We start from the raw sequence: 18,786 nt of genomic DNA on the forward strand, positions 1-18,786 counted from the left end.
TATTGGCAACATGTTTTCACTGGAAGATAAATGTCATATTCATTGATATAACAAATGTATATTGTGCATCTTTTTAAACATAGCTATTGTTTAGAGTTACAGATCTCAGACTTCTTCACTTCACAGACCAGTAACATTTTACACAAACAATTGTGAGAGACAAATATAGGATACCGGTATTTCATTTTGCAATGTAAAGTCATTTAAAAACATCTACTACAATCTACTATCACAACGGTGCCATTAATGAAAAGGCATTTAACTTAGAAAGGGAGGGAGAAGGAGGGGGGAAGGGAGGAGAGAAGGAAGGAAGAAAGAATTGGAGCCTATAATCTCAGAATAAACCCAGTTCTTTAACTATAGTTAGTGCTCCTTTCATCTCATTTCCACCTCTAATTGGTGAAAACTCTGTCAGGGTTGAATGTTATCCCATGCCCTATGTGACCTTGGTTGATTACCTGGCCTTCCTGAGGTTCAAGTTGCTTGTCTGTAAAACAGGGCAATAAGAGCCCCTGGCTCTAGGGTTATTATGGGGATTAAATGAGGTAATGCACATACACCACCTACCAGAGCCAGGCATACAGTAAGCATTCAGTAGATGTCAGCAATTAGTGTCACTGTGGTTGATGACATTGTCTTGGAACAGAGACTAAGAGGAAATAGAAGACCTTGTGTCTGCCAAGAACTCAGCATCTAACTGGGAAAAGAAGCAGGTGGTAAGAAAGTGCCCAATAGGCGATATGGATGATGAGAGGCATCCAGGTGTTGTCAGAGGAGGGAGGCAGTGCAGTGGAATAGGGGACGGTGTGGGGTGCGTGGACCAGAAGACACCAGGTCTGAGTCGGCCACGATGGAATGCTAACCTTTATCTGGCACTCACCATGCCCCAGGTCTGTATCAGGTGCTTTTCAATCATCTCATTTCATCCTCATTCAAAAGCTATGTGGCTGTTCCTATTGCCATTTTTTTCCAGATGAGGAAACAGAGGAGCAAAGTCACAAAGGTGGTCAGTGTGAGAGGTGGGATTCTGATCCAGTTTTTTCTCACTTGAAAGCTGGGCTGCAGTGTGGACTCAGGCCTCTGCTCTGTGCTCTTGACATTGCCATGCTGCCCCTACGGAGCAGTGTAGACTTTAGCCGGGAGTCCAGGAAAGGCCTCAGAGGAGAAAGTGAGCAGGGCTATGACCTACTCATGGGGGTGGCCTGGGAAGACAGCATGTCAGATAAAATAAAACAGAGGACTAAACGCAAAAAGACTGCTTTAGAGGGAAACAAAGAGGACCCATTTTGTTGAAGTGGCTGGTGCCTAGAATGAGCACTTATGGGCCCAGAATCTTCCCTCATGGCTTAGAGCCTAGACTTGGTCATTAGTGGACAATGTGTAACTTCACGGCTCAACCCTGAGGCACATTCCACCGTATTCCAAGCTCTAAAAAAATGCCCGTGCCTTGGCCACACCCAGAAAAATTAAATCTCAGCCTCTGGACTGAAGCCCAGTGGGAAAGATCAGGTTTCAGGAAACTTCTTGAAAAAAGAACACAAAATCATCACCACCATCAACAGCAATATCCAGTGCTTAGTATTTCTGTAAAATGAGTGCAGAAATCATGCAGATTACTGAGATTCAGGTCCCTGGCTTCCAAGATGTCTTTGAGTGTCCCAATTGCCACCTGGATTCTTCCCTTCCCTTCCGGAACACTCTATAATTCTGAGTAAGTTCCAGCACGCACAGGGTACTGCAAGTGAGGGGCCTGCACTAGCTTCATGCAAAATCTGTGCCTGGTCCTAAGCATCTCTTTAAAAAATTCCCTCCCTGATTCTATAGAGCAGCCTGATAAAGGACCTCTACTCTCTGTATAGCATTAATGCCCTCCACAGGACAGGAAAACCTCTTACTAAGTGGCCAATCCACCCTCTGTGGCTTTAACATCTCCCAGAACATATGCACACATCCTAGTCATGTCCCCTGGGAATGTGAGCCACCATCTTGCCTCCGTCAATCATCAGATATTTATTGTACCTGCCGCGTGCTTGACCCTGAGCTGGATGCTGTGGGGTGGGAGGGGGATGAAAAGACCCAGTCCCTGCCCTGAGCTGAGCTCAACATGTAGGGAAAGTTAACTTAGAGTGGTGTTGTTGTCAGTGACCACATTGCTGGGTCATTGCTATGTTTGGCCTTTCCTGGGATGCACTTTTTTTAGGCACTTGGGAGGGATTTGACAGATCTCTACTAAAATGAGGTACATGGGAACTTGCTTCAACAAGAATTTTGCACAGAGTGGATTTGAGGTGATTTTTTAAAATAAATTATAGCATGAAAGGAATCTTAGAATCATTAGTTATTAGGAAAATGTAGTTTAAAATCACACTAAGATACTTGTAGATACCTATTAGAATGACTAATAAAAAGTGCTAACCAAGATGTGGAGAACTGGCATACATTACTGATGGGAATGCAAAATGGTATATCCACTCTGCAAAATATTTGGGCAATTTCTTGTAAAGTTAAATGTATAAGCAAGAACCAAGGAATTCCATTCCTATGTACCCAAGAGTAAATAAAATGTATACCCACACGAAGACTCATACACAAATGTTCATGGCAGCGTTGTTCACAGAGCCAAAAAGCGGAAACAACCAAAATATGCAAATGCTGGAGAATGAACTGTGATTCACCCAATACCACTCAACAATAAAAAGAAACAAGCTACTGACACACACGACAACATGGGAGAATCTCAAAAGCATTATGCTAAGTAAGAGAAGCCACTAACAAGAAACTGCTTAATTATCTCATTTATATGACTTTCTGGAATAAAAAAACAATAATAGGGACCTAAGATCAGTGATGACGTGGTCTGGGGGCTGGAAAGGAGGAGTGACAGAAAAAGGAGCAAGAAGGAATTTTTAGGAGCAGCGGAATTTTCTAGATCTTGATTGTGGTGATGGTTACATGACTGTTCACATTTGTCAAAACTCCTAGAACTGTGCATTTTAAAAGGGTGAATTTCCCTGAAGGTAAATTATCCCTTAATTACCCTGACTTTTCAAAAACTAAAATGAGTGATAAATATCGATTGGGATAAACAGTGCATTCTTAGAAAAAGGACAGTTGCCAGGTTAGATGATGAGACTAAAAGGAAACAATAACTAAAGAGCCTTTTACCCCGTAAGTGGCTTCGGTTCCGGTCTTTATTCCTGTATATTACATCTACCATGGTTGCTGAACAGTCTCTAGCATCAGGCACTGCAAAGCAATGCTTCTGCCTATTCATGGAACATTCCCCGGGCCCACCCTGTTAGCAGTCGCCCCACTAGAAATAGTAGCCTGTGTTCCCTGCTGCTGTCTGTTCTCATTCATAGGAAACATGTCTTCGGGACTGGCACTCCTGCCCGCACTCCTGGCCTCCCCTGGGTCTCCATGGTTATCCCTAACCAAGAGGAGAATGTAATGTTTCAGGTTGCACCAACCCCTCATTTTAAAACAAAAGCCTAATGAAAGGGCAGGTGTGCCCGGAGCCCTCTGTGATTAGCTGTAATTCTTGGCAGAGTGTGACATGCTTATTCTTCTGAATTAGCACAGGGCACAAGGCATTTACCACGGTGCTAATTGCTATTGGATGAAAACAAGCAGCCCCAGTATGTGGGCATGAGGCAAGACAAAACAGATGCCAGAGCCATTCAGAGCCATACCCTGCATCGGGCGCAGCGCCGGTGACTGAGAACACGTTTGTCTAAATGTCAGTCTCCTGTGGGAGGGTGTGGGGAAGGGAGGCTGGAATCCAACATGAGTCTGGTTGGGTAACTGGGCAACCACACACCCTCCATTCTCCCCTCTGATACAGTCAGCAGTTGTGTTCTTTGTACTCATGTAGAGTTAGGGAAATAATGTGCACATTCTAACGCGTCTTCCCCCCAAATTCACCAGTATATGGAATTTCCTCCAGAAGCGACTGATCATTCTCAAGCAAAGCCAGCTGAGAGCCAAGTTTAACTCATCTACCAAACTTCTTCAAAAACTCAAGTGTAGGAAAAATGACAGATTTTGGTGTCATTTATTGTGGAAAAAAATTTGTACACATCCCATTTCTTCATGTTTTTTTGTTGTCTTCCCCCAAATCACCATTGACATATGGAGATAGAAATATCTAGTAAACCAAATCTTCTGAAATCTTCCAAGTGTAGTAATGGAGGCCAATAATAGAGCTAATATCACTGTCCATTTTTATCAACAGATACGCCCAGAAGGTGGTGATAAGGAAACTTCATGAATTGAAAAAATAAATACGCTTCCTTGTGGTTCTTAAACACTTTTCCCAGAAAAGTTAAAAATAAAACTCTGGAAAGAATAAAATGAGGGAAAAATTCACTTAATGAAGCTTAGCTTGTCATCTTAAAGGTGAATGGAAGGAGCAGTGCTGAGTCTTTCAGATTCTACTGGAGTCAACTGGGTCTGCTCCCAAGAGTCTAGTCCAGCTGCCCCTTAAGGCTACCACAGGCTGGACCAAGCCTGCTGATGGAGGCCTTTGTCAGGCAGAAAGGATGCCGAACCAAAGGTGTTGTGACAGGTGGTCATGGCTCAAAGAAGGAAATGTGTCTGTATGATCCTTTGTATGAGGAAGCTCCATATTTTAGTGAATGTCCCATTTTCAGGGAGGGGAGTCTACGTTATTAAAACAAAAGCCATAGGCCCAGGGGTGCCTGGGTGGCTCAGTTGGTTAAGCGTCCGACTTCAGCTCAGGTCATGATCTCATGGTTTGTGGGTTCGAGCCCTGCGTCGGGCTCTGTGTTGACAGCTCGGAGCCTGGAGCCTGCTTTGGATTCTGTGTCTCCCTCTCTCTCTGCAGCACCTCCCCCTCTCATACTCTGTCTCTCTCTCTCTCTCTCAAAAATAAATAAACATTTAAAAAATTAAAAAACAAAACAGAACAAAAGAACCAAAGGCCAACTTATATCTAATTCCCAAAGCAGGGTTAAAACATAATCTAACTGCAGTTTCTATCTCCCCTAGAAATCTAGTCTTAACCAGTCAGTCGGGAATTTTTCAGTCAGCACCAATGAGTTTGTGACTTGGGCTTTTTCCATCCATACCCCCATCCCTCGACCCCAGCAAAAAATGAGATAATCTGCATGACAAGACCCTTTGCTTTTCCCCTTAAGGGAAAGCCACCTTGCCCACAACAGTCCTTCCCTTTTGCCAAAAACTTTCTTGCCCCACCTTCCTTCTACACAAACCTTCCATTTAGGACTCTCCTAGGCTCCCCCTCAGAGCACCCTCTAGATAGGGGTTGCTAGGTGGGATGCTGCCCATTCTTGAATCGTTTAATAACGTCAATTAGATCTTTAAAGTGTACTTGTTTGAATTTTCATTATTTAACAAGATAAATACAGATCTGAGCCTGATTAGTAATCGGCAAGGACTACTTTGTATGCCCAAACTCTACTTCTCCCAAACCTTGGCACTAAAACCTAGCTGCCCACCACAGTTTGGGGTAATCACATTGAAATCATGTGTGTCCTGATGAAACAAGATGACCCCCCAAAAAAACCCTGGACCAAGGAGGACATTCCCCACCTATAGGCACAAGCGAATAGTGTCACACAAGAAATGGGTATACTGTAAAGAAACCTAAGGGAGAGATGGTTAATTAAAGTTTTTGCTTGATGCAATTGAAAATAGATCAGAACCCCTTTCTCCTTGCCTCTCTTCTATTGCCAATCAAGTTCCTGTCCTATAGGTATTTTTTCCCTCTTCAACCTCACCATGCTCCCACAAAAATACAGTCAAGCTGCAAATATGCTTTTGCTTTTTCATCACCAAGCACTCAACTGCAGGGGTATTCTGCAAGTATACTGGTATTGGACTCAGGATACCTGGGTTCAGATCTCTTTTCTGTTTCTCAATAATAACCAAGTAATTAATCCTGGCCAAACCCCTTAAGCACTTGGAGTCTGTCTTGGCATCTGTAAAATGGGGACACGTTAACAGATATCCCTCCTTCACAAAAGCCTTGTGAAAATTCTAGGCAATAATGCCTCTTGCGGTAGCTAGCACCTCATAGTTTTTCATATATTTCTTGGATCTCAAAGGGGAAAGTGAAGATATTATCTCATATTTAAGTTTGCTACAGAAAGGGAAGTATATAGTCATCCTTTAAAGTGGGTAGTAGTTACATCCCTCTCCAAACAAACAAACAGAAGCAGGATTTGTGATGATAGGGTTACAAAAATGCTGGCATTCAGAAAGGAATCCAGACTGAACTGCCTACTGGGTGCGGGTTGGCAACAGGGAAACAAGCTTAGCTGTGAGTATTGTTTTACTTGTAGCCCCTAAAGGTTATATTTGCATTTGTAATCACTGCCCTGTCATGTTTTGATAAATTGAAGAGCAGCTAGATCTTTCTCTTGAAAAACTTCAGTCCCCTTGCTGTAAAGAGTAAGCAGTTTGTTTTCCATACTGACTGCTGTGATTGCCATGTTTCCTCCATTCTCTGTTAGCACTTGGGAATGTGGTCAGGTTTGGGAAATTCCTGCTGAAAGATGAAGGAGCTCATGTGACGCCCACGCCCAGAGGCTGTTTACATTTATATCACTGTCCTTGGGATATCTTGTTTTTCCCCTTCAGGGGCATTTGCGCTTTGGCCGGCAGACCTCAACTCCCTTGAAGACTAAAACCTGAACTACCTTCTGATGCCTCCTGTCATATCACTGCAACCATTTCTATTACACATGCCCAGAAATTTTAATTAAAGTGGGAGTTCTCCATTTGGCACAGAAAACCAACCAGGGAAATTCCAGAAGGGCTGATAAGGTCACGAACCAGAGTTTCCAGGGTGACAACACAGAGATTTCCTCATCCCTCCTCTAATCACCTCTCAAAAGTACCAAATACCCCACAGGCTGATAAGAGTGGTCAAAACTACCTCAGTGTATTCCAACAGTCCAAGAATGGCAAGTGAGAATCTTGCGATTCACAGAAAACCATCGTGCAGTTCAAAGATGGTAGAATTATGAACGCTGTGTCTAGGACCAAGCAAGGAGCGAGGGAATGAGCCCTGGTGAGAAGGGAATAGCAGCCAATCTGACCCTAGCTCACTCTCTCTCATCAGTCTCTCTGCCCCTCATGATTTCCAGGCCCCCAACTGATTTCACTCTTGACTCCTAAGCCAGGTTCTTCTTTGCCACTTGGCCTCCTAGTAATCGAGGAGTGGGAACTTTGTAAGATTGTGATTAGAAGAATCTTGGGACTTTAATCAGAAGTCTAGTGTTTTTTCAACTATGAGAGCAGTTAGGATGAAAGTCTTAAAGGAGAAAAATGAAAAAAAAAATGCCTAAAGTTGGAGGGACAGGGAATGGGTGAAGGATATAGGCATGAAATTTAATGGGAACCAGGAAACCCTTAGTTGATTTCTGGAAATGGAAATAGGCACCTTGAGGGGCTGGGGAGGTGGGGGAGGGTGTACTGTTAGTGAAAGCCAAGTAAAAGGGAGAAAAGGAGAGTGAAAAATGAAAGTTTGGAATCCTATGACTCCAGAAAATCACTCTCTGGCTTTCATTTTTATAGGATGTTCTCCTCTGTTTGCCAAGCACCTCCCAGCCAGTACTAGCTAAGCCCCCTCCCTTTTATTCATACAGGAATAACTTACCAACATATTTGCATAGCAGTCTAGAGACTGCAAAGGAAGAAGTAGCGTAAGGAGGCTCTACAGACAGCACTTCCCTGGGTCCTGTGCCGATCTCTCTTGCTGTTGCTGGAGAATTATGGTCTATGACCCTGGGAGACATAGACCTTCCCCCCACCCCCGGGCCCTTGGTAGGATCCCACCCAGAGGCCAGAGGTGTTCCTGAGAATAAAGGGACATGGACCAGGCAACACATGGGTGGGAGAGATAGTTAATCTTGGTGCATAGTTGGTCATCCAGACATCCTAGAGATGAATTATAAATGTGGTGTTATTGAAGAGAGGCCTGGGTTCATTATCAGTTTTTGCTGTACAAAACACCACTCCAAAAGTTAGTGGCTTAAAACATCAAATATTTATTATTTAGCTCACAGTTCCATGGGATGGTTAGGATGGCTGGACAGCTAGGGCAGCTCTGTTGGTCTAGACCAACTCAATTGATTTTTGTGGTCTGCTGGTGGCTTGGCTGGAGTTGGATGATCTGGGGAGGGGGCATCTCACTCATGTGCCTGGCAGTTGGCCAGCTGGTTGGTGGTCTAGGACAGCCTCCACTGGGACTTCTTGTCTGCACTCCATGTGGTCTCTCATCTTCCCACAGGCTAGCCCAAGCCTTGTCACCGAGTAGCAGTGTCCAAGAGAGTCAGATCAGAAACTGCAGGACCGCTTGAGGCTGAGGCTCAGATCTCACACTACATTCAAGGAGTGGGGAAATAGGCCTGTCCCCTTGATGGGAGGGGCTATGAGGAATCTGTGGTTATTTACAGTCTAACACAGCTGACCATCCCACCACTGATGTTCTAGGGTTGAATCTGCTCTGGTTAATTATGCTACATTGGACCACCACTTTTTCTCCTTGACGCCCATTTTTATGTATTTCATAACCTATAAAATAAGAGACATGAATTAGATACTCTGAGGACTCTTCTCTTTCTAAAGTTTCATGATGGTAAGAATTATAACTTGAGCCATAAGTGCCAGGGAAGATGTAGAGAAACTGGAAAAGCTGTGTGCTGTTGGTGGGAATGTAAAATGTTGCAGCCGTTATGGAAAAACAGCAGACTGGTTTCTCCAAAAAATTAAAAATAGGTGCCATTTGACCTAGCAGTCCTTCTGGATATTTACTCCAAAGAATTGAAATCAGGATCCTGAAAATATATCAGCACCCCTGTGTTCATTGCAGCACTATTCACAATTGGCAAGATATGGAAACAAACTAAATGTCCTTTTATGGATGAGTGAAAAAAAATGTGGTGCATACACACAATGGAACATCATTTAGCCTTAAAAATGAAATTCTGCAACATGCAGCAGCATGGATGCATCTAGAAGACATTATGCTAAGTGAAATAAGCCAGTCACAGAAGCACACATACTGCACGATGCCACTTATATGAGGTATCTAAGATAATCACACTCATAAGAGCAGAAAATACAAAGGGAGTTGCCACAAGGACTTGCATGTCAGCGGTTGTAAAGTTGCACTCATACAAGATGGATAAATTCTAGGGGCTCAGTCGGTTAAGCATCCAACTTCAACTCAGGTCATGATCTCACAGCTTGTGAGTTTGGGCTTCTGCGTCAGGCTCTATGCTGACAGTTCAGAGCCCGGAGCCTGCTTCAGGTTCTTTGTCTCCCTCTCTCTCTGCCCTTCCCCCACTTGTGCTCTTTCTCTCTCTGTCTCTGTCTCTCTCAAAAGCAAATAAAAATTTTAAAAAAAGATGAATAAGTTTTAGAGATCTGCCGTACCACTTTGTGACTCTAGCTAACAGCACTGTATTGTACATGTAAAATTTTGCCAAGAGAGTAGACCTCATATTAAGTGGTATCACCATAATAAAATAAAGATAAAAACAAATTATAGCTTACATTTTTTTGAGTGATTACCATGAGTCAGCACAGTTTTAAATGCTTTACATGTAATAACTCGTAATCCTCACAGCTACCCTAGAAGTCCCATTTTACAGGATAGGAAACAGGGCACGAATTGGTTAAATAAGTTGCCCCAGGTCACAGGGCTAGTGTGGCAGAGCCAGACTATGGACACAGCTCCCTGACTCCCTGACTGGTGGGCTGTGTGGCCTGCCTGGGGCATCACTAAAGTAGTGAGTAACAACAATGCGTTAAAGATTATCTAGGACTGCTCCTTAATGTATTCCTGTGCTTTTAAAAGTTCTTTTCCTGAAACTCAAGTGGTGAAATATAATTCTCCTCCCGCCTTCCTTCTCTTATAACTTTATCCATCCATTCTTTTATTCAACAAATGTTTCTTAAAATCCCATAAATGTGAGAATATGTGATGACTAGCCGTCCTAGTAGCTTGGCACTTTGTTTTCACTCTTGCTTCACCTGCCTTTGCTCTGGCTTCTAGGATAAAAATATTACACCCATATCACAGATGGAGAAGTTAAATCATAAAAGTATACGACTGTTTTTATTGATACTGAGAGATAATTATCCAGTTGCACTTGTGTTTTTAGCTAGACTATTGTCCCAGAAAACAGATTTCCTCTTTTGATATTTGAGACAGTAATAAATACTTTGCATTAAAGTGATGCATTGTTTTATATTTTATAGTATTTTTAATGCTTCATATGGTCCCAAATTTGAATGGTACGAGAAAGTTTATAATGAAAGTCTTTTTCCCTCTATTACCCAAATGCTCAGTTCTTTTATCCACAGTCAATGTTTTTGGATTTTGTAAGCTTTTCCAGAGCTATTTTCTGTATTTATCAGCAAGCACATATACATATATAATATATGTGTGTACGTGTATATATATTCCCCTTTTGGTACATAAATAGTAACATACTGGATACATAGTTCTATAAATTGATTTTTTGAATTTAATCTATGTTGGAAATAATTTCTCAATCTTTTATGGATGCACAGTATTCAATTATATGGACTTAAATAGTTTATTTAACCCTATTGATGAACCTCTAGGTCATATCTAGCCTTTTGCTATTCTATATAATGCTGCAATTAATGATTTTATACCTGTTGCAAGAATTTCTGAAGGAGAAATCACTAGGTTCAAAGTTGTGTGCACCCATAACAAAGAACACACCAACACCCATATCTTGGTTTCTAAATACCATTCTCCACTCAAAGGAACTAGGACTCCTTAGAAAATGGTCAGTTCCAGGACAAGATCTGGGTGGGCATGAGATGAACGTGGGACATCTTACAGTGACAGAAAGTGGCGAAGTGCCAAAGAATAATGGGGATGTATCAAAAGAACACAGAAGTAGGCTTGAATGAGTGTTCACTGACCAAGCATGAAATACTTTGGTCATCACAATAAGGTTAGTAACCCAAATCAACTTATTAAATCTAGGAGTCCATCCTGATAGAAATTGAATATATTCATAGTCACAAAATATCTCCCCAAAAGATAATTACAAAGGGAAAAACAGCGGGGTGCCTGGGTGGCTCAGTAAGTTGAGCGTCTGACTTTAGCTCAGGTTGTGATCTCACAGTTCATGGGTTGGAGCCCCACATTGGGCTCTTTGCTAACAGCTTGGAGGCTGAGGCCTGCCTTGAATTCTGTGTCTCCCCCTCTCTTTGCCCCTCCCCAACTCACATGGGAGTAAAAATAAATAAACATTAAACAAAATTTAAAGGAAAAAACAGTAACTTGGCAGGTACCACCATAACCAAGTGATCAAAATGACATCACCAGTAATTGGGCAAACTGACTGCAATTGAGTATTTCTGTGATGCACTGAGGAAGGATACAACATCACTTCTGTGGTATTTTTCCCAAAAATGCATACCCTCTATCTAATTATGAGAAAACATTAGATAAACCAAAAATGAGGGGTATTCTACAAAACAACTGATCAATACTTTTCAAAAATACCCTGAAAACAAAAAAGACCAAAGAATTAGTCCATCTCCAGTGAGCCTAAAGAGACATGACAACTAAGTACAACAAATGACTTTACATTGGATCCTGGAAGAGGAAGAAAATATTTTAGTATGAAGGACATTTGTTGGAGTGTAGATAAAATTTGAATAAGATATGTGGGTTATATAATAGTATTATGTTGCTGTTCATTTTCTGATTTTGACAACTTTTTAATGGTTAAATAATGGAATGTCTTTGTAGAAAATTTTCAGAAGTAAACTCTTGGGAATAAAATATATGTGTGTGTGCATTTACAAATAGATGTGTATAGATATAGATATATACAGAAAGAAAGAAGGAGGAGAGATGAGAGGGAGAAAGAGATTGGGAACTGTAATGCAAATATTATAAAACATTAACATTTTGACAATCTGGGTCACAGGAATTCTATGATATTTTCACTATTTTTGTGAAATTTTTAGGTTTTTTTTAAGTTAAAAGAAAATATATGTGCGTTTGAAATTTTGATACATTATGTCAAACTGTCTGCTAGAGAAACTACAAATATTCTCTCCTACCACCAGCAATGTACAAAAATGGCACTTGATACTTAAAAAAAAAAACCACATTCGCACACTGCACCAGAAGAACTTATTACTACTCGTACAAATAGGCAAAGGTATTTTCTCCATTTTACATAACTGAAGCTTCCAGCAGCGTAGACAGTAAGAGGAGTGGTTAAGAACACAAGGTTTTGAAATAATAATTATATGCTATTTCGCCCTAATCAGGCTGGCAAACATAAAGTTTGAAAATACTGAGCATTGGCAGGGATGTAAAGAAATGAAAACTCTTACAGTCTGTTGGAGGGGGTGTAATTTAGTGCAATCATTTTGTAAAACGATTTGGCAATATTTAATAAAGTTGAAGATGTGCACAGCCTGCGACCCAGCAATCCCATTTTGAGATGTGCATCCTGGAGAAACTCACACACACACACACACACACACACACACACACACACACTTGGGCTCCAGGCCGTGCAACTTGGAATAGCAAACAGTGGGAGACAATCTAAATGCCCACCAAGGGGCAAATGGTTGAAAACATAGTGGCCTATTCCTTCTAATACTGTTATTAAATAAAAGCATTAGAACCATAAAACATAATGTTGAGTAAAGAAAGCAAATTGCAGAAGAAGGTGTACCCTTTCTGTGCATTTTTTGGAGTGTTGTATGTGGCTTGTGAACACACATCCATGGAAAAGGAGTATAGTCTTTCCCAGGGAGGCTATGGTTCAATAGAATTGTTATTTTGGGAAAGGAAGTGAGAAGAACAGGAGTGAAAAAGTCTAAAAGGGAGATTCATCTTTGTAACGCTTTATTGCCAAAAAAAGATATAAAGCAACTATGACAAAAAATAATAGCATTTGTTAAACTCAGAGTACTAAGTACAAAGGTATTTATTAGATTATTCTCTTTACTTTTTTGAATGGTTAAAATGGTTTAAAAGAAAAAAGTAGGGAACAGTGAACATGAGCCTTAAGGTTCAAAGTTCTGGGTTCACATCTCTAACGCTTACATGTTGTATAATATTGTGCAGTTTCCTTAACATCTGTGGACTTCAATTTCACCACGTGTAAAGTGGGGATAGTATTGCTTACTTTGAAATGCTAGTTTCAAGACTGAATGTGGTGTATATAAAGCCCTACCACAATGCCCTAGTAGGTGCTCAAAACTAGTAGCTATTACTATAACCAGTGATTCTCAACTGGGGACAATTTTGCCTCCCCCAAAGGGGACATTTGGCAATGTCAATGTCTAGAGACATGTCTGATTGCCACAAGTAGGAGTCAGTTAATGACATCCTACAAGGTACATCCTATCATGTTCAGGATAGCTCTCCCCACAGCAAGGAAGTATTTGGCTCCCTGTATCAGCAGTGTTGAAGTTTAGAAACTCTGCTGTTGTCAAAATAGCCCCAAATTTGAACTGGATCTTTTGACTCCCAGTTGAGTGCTCTTGCTTCCACAACACATGACCTTTCTATTAAATGACGAGGGCACCTGGGTGGCTCAATCCATTAAGCGTTCAACTCTCAATTTTGGCTCAGGTCATGATCTCACAGTTCCTGAGTTGGGCTCTGTGCTGACAGTGTGGAGCCTGCTTGGGATTCTCTCTCTCCATTTCTGCTCCTCCCCCCACTCACGCTTGTGCTTTCTCTCTCTCAAAATAAATAAATAAACATTTTTTTAAAAATGACTTGAGTAACTGGTAATCAATATTTACCCACCTTCTAGTCAATAGGCTTCACATTGCCCTCCTTCTAGTCAATAAGCTACTGAGCAGAACAACTGCCTGGGATATAAAAGGTCTTCATAAATATTGAATGAATGAATGAATGAATGAGCCCATGAATGAGGGCACCCTCTTAAATTGTGAAGATCTAGTCACTGTTCTTGGAATAACTTCTCTGATTCCCCATTCATTTGAAATGAGGATGTACTCAGTTTTCACTTTCATATATAAAGAGAAGAACCAGAAAACAAGTGAGTGTGAAGTTCTCAGAGCCCTGTAGCCCATATCAGAGGGTCCTCTAACTACTGTGGACTAGTCTTCCAATGATCCTTGTCAAGACAGCTCTGGAATTTGCTGAGACACAAAACCCTTCAGCTTAAATTGACCATGGCCTCACAAAGTAAAGTGAGAAATTAACCTAAAGATGAAGAGCATAATTATGACACTTAAATCTGATTTGATTCTAATAAAGCTTATGCAAAGTACTTGTTATTTTAATGCAGCATCAGAAACAAATACAATTTCTTGCAACTGTTTACTTTTTTGTTTTATCCCAGGCACTGAGCTGGGGGGACCCAGACACTGTGGTTGTTCAGAAGACAACTTTGAGTCCCTTCTATCATCTTTTTCACCATTGATTTAGGAGAGGGTAAGTACCATTTCCTTCTGAATGTTTGCTTTGGCAACACTGAAGTTCTCATCAATTACTTCAAAGAATATAAAAATTCTCATTTCTACTTATGTGCATGTATATCCAACAGGACTTGAAGGAGAGAAGGTATAGTAAATGCAAACCAAACAGTATAGTAAATGCAATAGGCACAGTGACTAGACTTTGCTTCTAGTCCTGACTTTCCACCTTTAACTAGGTTAGCGACCTTGAGAAGGTTACCAAAGCCTTCAATTTCTTCATCTGCAAAATGAAAGGTTTGGGCTGGATTACTTGGAAAATATTTCTATAAACTTCTTAATATCACATCTTCAGAAAGATTGAAAGGCAGTGATTTAAAGCAATGACTTCTAATATATTATGGGCAATACATCTGCTTCTATCACTGGAGTACTTGCTAAAAATGTACATTTTTCAAGTCCCATCCCAGACCTACCAAGTCAGAATCTCTGAGGCTGAAGAACAGAAATCTGCCTTTTTAACAAACTCCCCAGGTAAACTGGATGCCCAGTAACATTTGAGAACCACTGTCCTAACCACTGTAAGCATCATTTTATCTACGTGTACATTTAGTTCTGTGAGATATGATGAGTTAGGTCTGGGCCAAGCAGCAACTGGCTGAAATCACTTGTATTCATATAAGAATTAACAAAGTCGGCTTCTGATGTTTTTTTTTTTTTTACTTTTTGTTTCTTGGCTCTGTACCTTCCCCTTTGGCTCATTCCTCCCCTCAACACTTTGTTGGCTAAATCTAGGTGTCTTTGGCTCCCTTCCCCTTGGCTGCAATTGAATGAGAGTAAAATCCTTTTGGAAATGACTGTTAAAGGATAGAATCTCCTCTAGACTCCATTCAAAATGTGATCTCATTGGTGTGTATCACTCCTGGAGATGTCATAGTTATTACCTCTTCATTTTACAATGGCTTTGCCGTCAATATTTTGCTGTGGAAGGTTGGGCTTTGCTCCCAAGGATGTCATCACTATGAAATGACTAAAGGGATGTGGATGGAGGTAAATCATGTTTGCATGTGGAACCAAGATGGCAGACTTCTAGACAGAAGGGCCTGTGTCCAGAGATCCCAAATCAGACAGAACCAGACGCTGCTCAAGGCTCTGGCCTGTGAATCAGAAAAGCATTCAACTGTGCTGTAGGCTAGTTCGGTTGCCAGTATAGCATCCATAGCATTTCATGCTTTCTATATTGTGTGCCCAAACCCTCAAGGAGTCACAGGCAGCCATGAAGAGACTTCTATCTTAAAGGAAAACTAAATCCTGGCTTTGAAATACATACAGAGTCTCCCAGTACTGCCTACAGAGACTTCCCACCAGGATCAGTCTAATTGCTCAGTGGGTGACTGTTGCTCTTCTCAAGAGCTTCAGCAGATAGTATTTTCTGGTATCAAATAAAGGGAAGTGGAGCTTTAAGAACATAGTGTTGCTGTTGTCTTCTGTGGGTCAGATATTAAACTCTCCTCCCAAATCACAGGCAAGGCACTGTATATGATATGTCAGGTAAAGTACTAACAAGTGCCCCTTCATGAGAGAGCCACTCGCCCCTAAAGTGCGTTCCAGACAACACCCACTGCTGGCCGGGGATGGATGTGGGCTTTATTTGATTTGGGGCTGATTTATTTGTTTGCCTTGCTTCTAGAACAGAATAACTTGGATTTAATGTCTCGAATACTGAATCCAATACTTCTAGGTTCACTGACTTGTTATTATTTAGCATTTATGAAGTATATGTCAATGCACTTGGTGCTTTACAGTGACTCATAAAAAGGCATGATCCTGGCTGTTGAGCATACGGTTGCTACCAGTTGAATTACTGCCTAGGTAAAAATGATCACAGGGCCAATCTGGATATCCTTTGCCCACAAAACAACTATATATTTGGGTTCCTCACTGCATCTTAATTCAAGCACAGGTGTGGTAGCTACTTCTACCATTTTGATATCAGTATTCTAATGCAGTAGATGCACAATATAGGTCCTGACACTTAGGAAAAGCTTAGCAAACATGGATGGAAGGATGGATGGATGGATGGATGGATGGATGGATGGATGGATGGATGTTTGGGTGGATGGGGAGCCCTCTCCTCAATAGACATATGTCATTTTTCTATTTTTCCCTCCACCTAATGGCTTTATTTATGCATCTTACAAACCTTGCGATTATAGAGCTGGTTGACTTGGAAGGAACTGTTATTTAAGTGGCCTTTTGCAAAGAAGATGAGATCAATATATCTATGATGTGGACAGGAACATAATGAGAAACAGATTACCCCAAATCATATGAACTTGTTAACAATATTATATCAATATCAATTTCTTGGTTTTAATTATATAAGATGTTACCACTGGAGAAAGCAGAGTGAAGGGTATAGGGGAAATCTCTGTACTATTTTTGCATCTTCCTGTGAGTCTATAATTCAAAAAGGAATTGCATAAACAAAATCTTCACATCTTTGCAGTCACCTCATTGCCTACATCTTCCAATCACTAGGTCCTCCACTAATAATAGCAAGCCCAAGTGTGTCCCTTCAGGACTTCCAAAACAGCAGAAGCAAAAATAGAATTATACATGTGAGAGATTTATTGGGGGAAATGCTTGGGAGGCAAAAAGTGAGAGGGATTCAGGTTGGGAGAGTCTTCAAATTGGCAGGCAGTTCTAATAACTAAGAAGGAGAGAGGGCAGGAGGGTTTGGGTACGAAGAGCTTCAGACTCCAGAAAAAAAGTCAGAGAAAAATCTCAACCAAGCCAGCAGAGTCCCTGAGCACACTTAATTATGAGAGGAGTCCCACATGGGGAAAGATGGCCAAATTTAGTCCCTTCGCTGGCTTTAGTCCTTACTGGTGCAGCCTGGAAGCAGCCTGGCCTGGGACGAATACTGAGTGAATCCACAAGTGCTGAGACTACTGGAGGCTGTCAGTCAGCTGTGCTTCCAGAGCAGGTTATCTTCAAAGGGGAGCTGATCCTCCAGCGCCACCATACCAGGCAATGTTTTTCTCTCAGTCCTCTGGCCTTTCTATCTACTCCTTAGTGACTTTGACCCTTTGTGCCTTGGTTGGACTCCTATTCTAACTCCCAAACCAGAGTGAATTCCACCGTCTGCTGCTCCTACATACCTGCTCCCTGCCTAAACAATCCAGTTTTTAAAAAGTCATAGAACTGATGTAGTTGCTCCACCATGTGTGTTATCCAACATCAGGTGGCCCTCATTCCCCAGTATCTTTCATTGTCCTTCCTCTGTTGACTACATGCCATACTTCTCTCTGTGTTTGTTGCAACCCTGTTGCACTTTGATCAAGTACTTCTATGCTGCCCAAGCTCTCACTTTTTTCTGGTTGGCCTTCCTCCATGAGCTCCCAAAGTGCTCTCCCTCTCACATCTCACATCAACAGCTTTCTTCATCTTCCCCTCCTTTCTTTAAGTGTTGGACGAAGAAAGGCCCTTCTCCTGCCCAATGCCTCCCTCTCTTTGGGCTCTCACTTGCTTTCTGCCTGCCTACTCTGGTTGTGTCATTTATCTCTCTCTCTCACTCTCTCCCTGCCCCCCTCACGCATTTTCTTTCTCTCTGCTCCACTGGGATTCTTCCACTTAGTCCCTGAACCTTGGCTCTTTTTTCCTAAACCAAACTTTCCCCTGATCCTTCTACTACTTTGAACTATACTCATGTATGCCTCATCAATGAACCTCTTGGGAGGCATGTCTACACTTGCTGCATCCTCCCCTTTCTCACCAGACACTCATCCCCTAAACCCCCCTCTCCCCCACCACTCAAGTGAAGCTGCTTCCTTGCAAGTCTCTATTGCCAAACCCAATGCCTCATCTTTTGTTGTGCCTTCCATGACCTTTCATCTTGTCTCTTACCCCCTCGCTCTCCACATGTTCTCCTTCCTTGGCTTTGCTGCTCTCAACTCTTCCTATCTGTCTAACTTTATCTTTTCTGACTACTTATTGCCTCTAAATGTAAATGTTCCCCAAGATTCTGTCTTTAACACTCTTGATTTGACTCTATATTTTCCCTTGACATTCTCCTCCATTCCCATGATTTTCACTCTCCAGGCTCTGCAGTAACTCTAGGTCCCCACTCTAACTTCCCTCTCAAAGTTAAATTCCTCAACAGTGTCCCTATGCATCTTACCAGAGCTTCAAATTCTGTACCTGCACTTTCCTCCCAGGTGCTCTTCTCCTCCCATCTTTTCTGTTTCTCTTAATGAGACCCCATTCTGTCACTCATCCTGATTATAATCTTGTAGTCAACTTGACCCTTCATATCCACTGCTCTGG

General features: G+C 41.6%; 1 long non-coding RNA gene across 1 annotated transcript in view; it reads left to right on the top strand.

Moving 5' to 3' along the window:
* The window catches only part of LOC123382255, a 316,064-nt gene that overhangs the window by 162,633 nt on the left and 134,645 nt on the right, over positions 1 to 18,786 (top strand). The window contains exon 3 of the long non-coding RNA XR_006590350.1: positions 14,385 to 14,476. This is a non-coding gene — a long non-coding RNA (uncharacterized LOC123382255). The remainder of the gene's footprint in view (positions 1 to 14,384; positions 14,477 to 18,786) is intronic.

This window comes from Felis catus, chromosome E2 (genome assembly GCF_018350175.1).
Source record: "Felis catus isolate Fca126 chromosome E2, F.catus_Fca126_mat1.0, whole genome shotgun sequence".
Lineage (NCBI taxonomy): Eukaryota > Metazoa > Chordata > Mammalia > Carnivora > Felidae > Felis > Felis catus.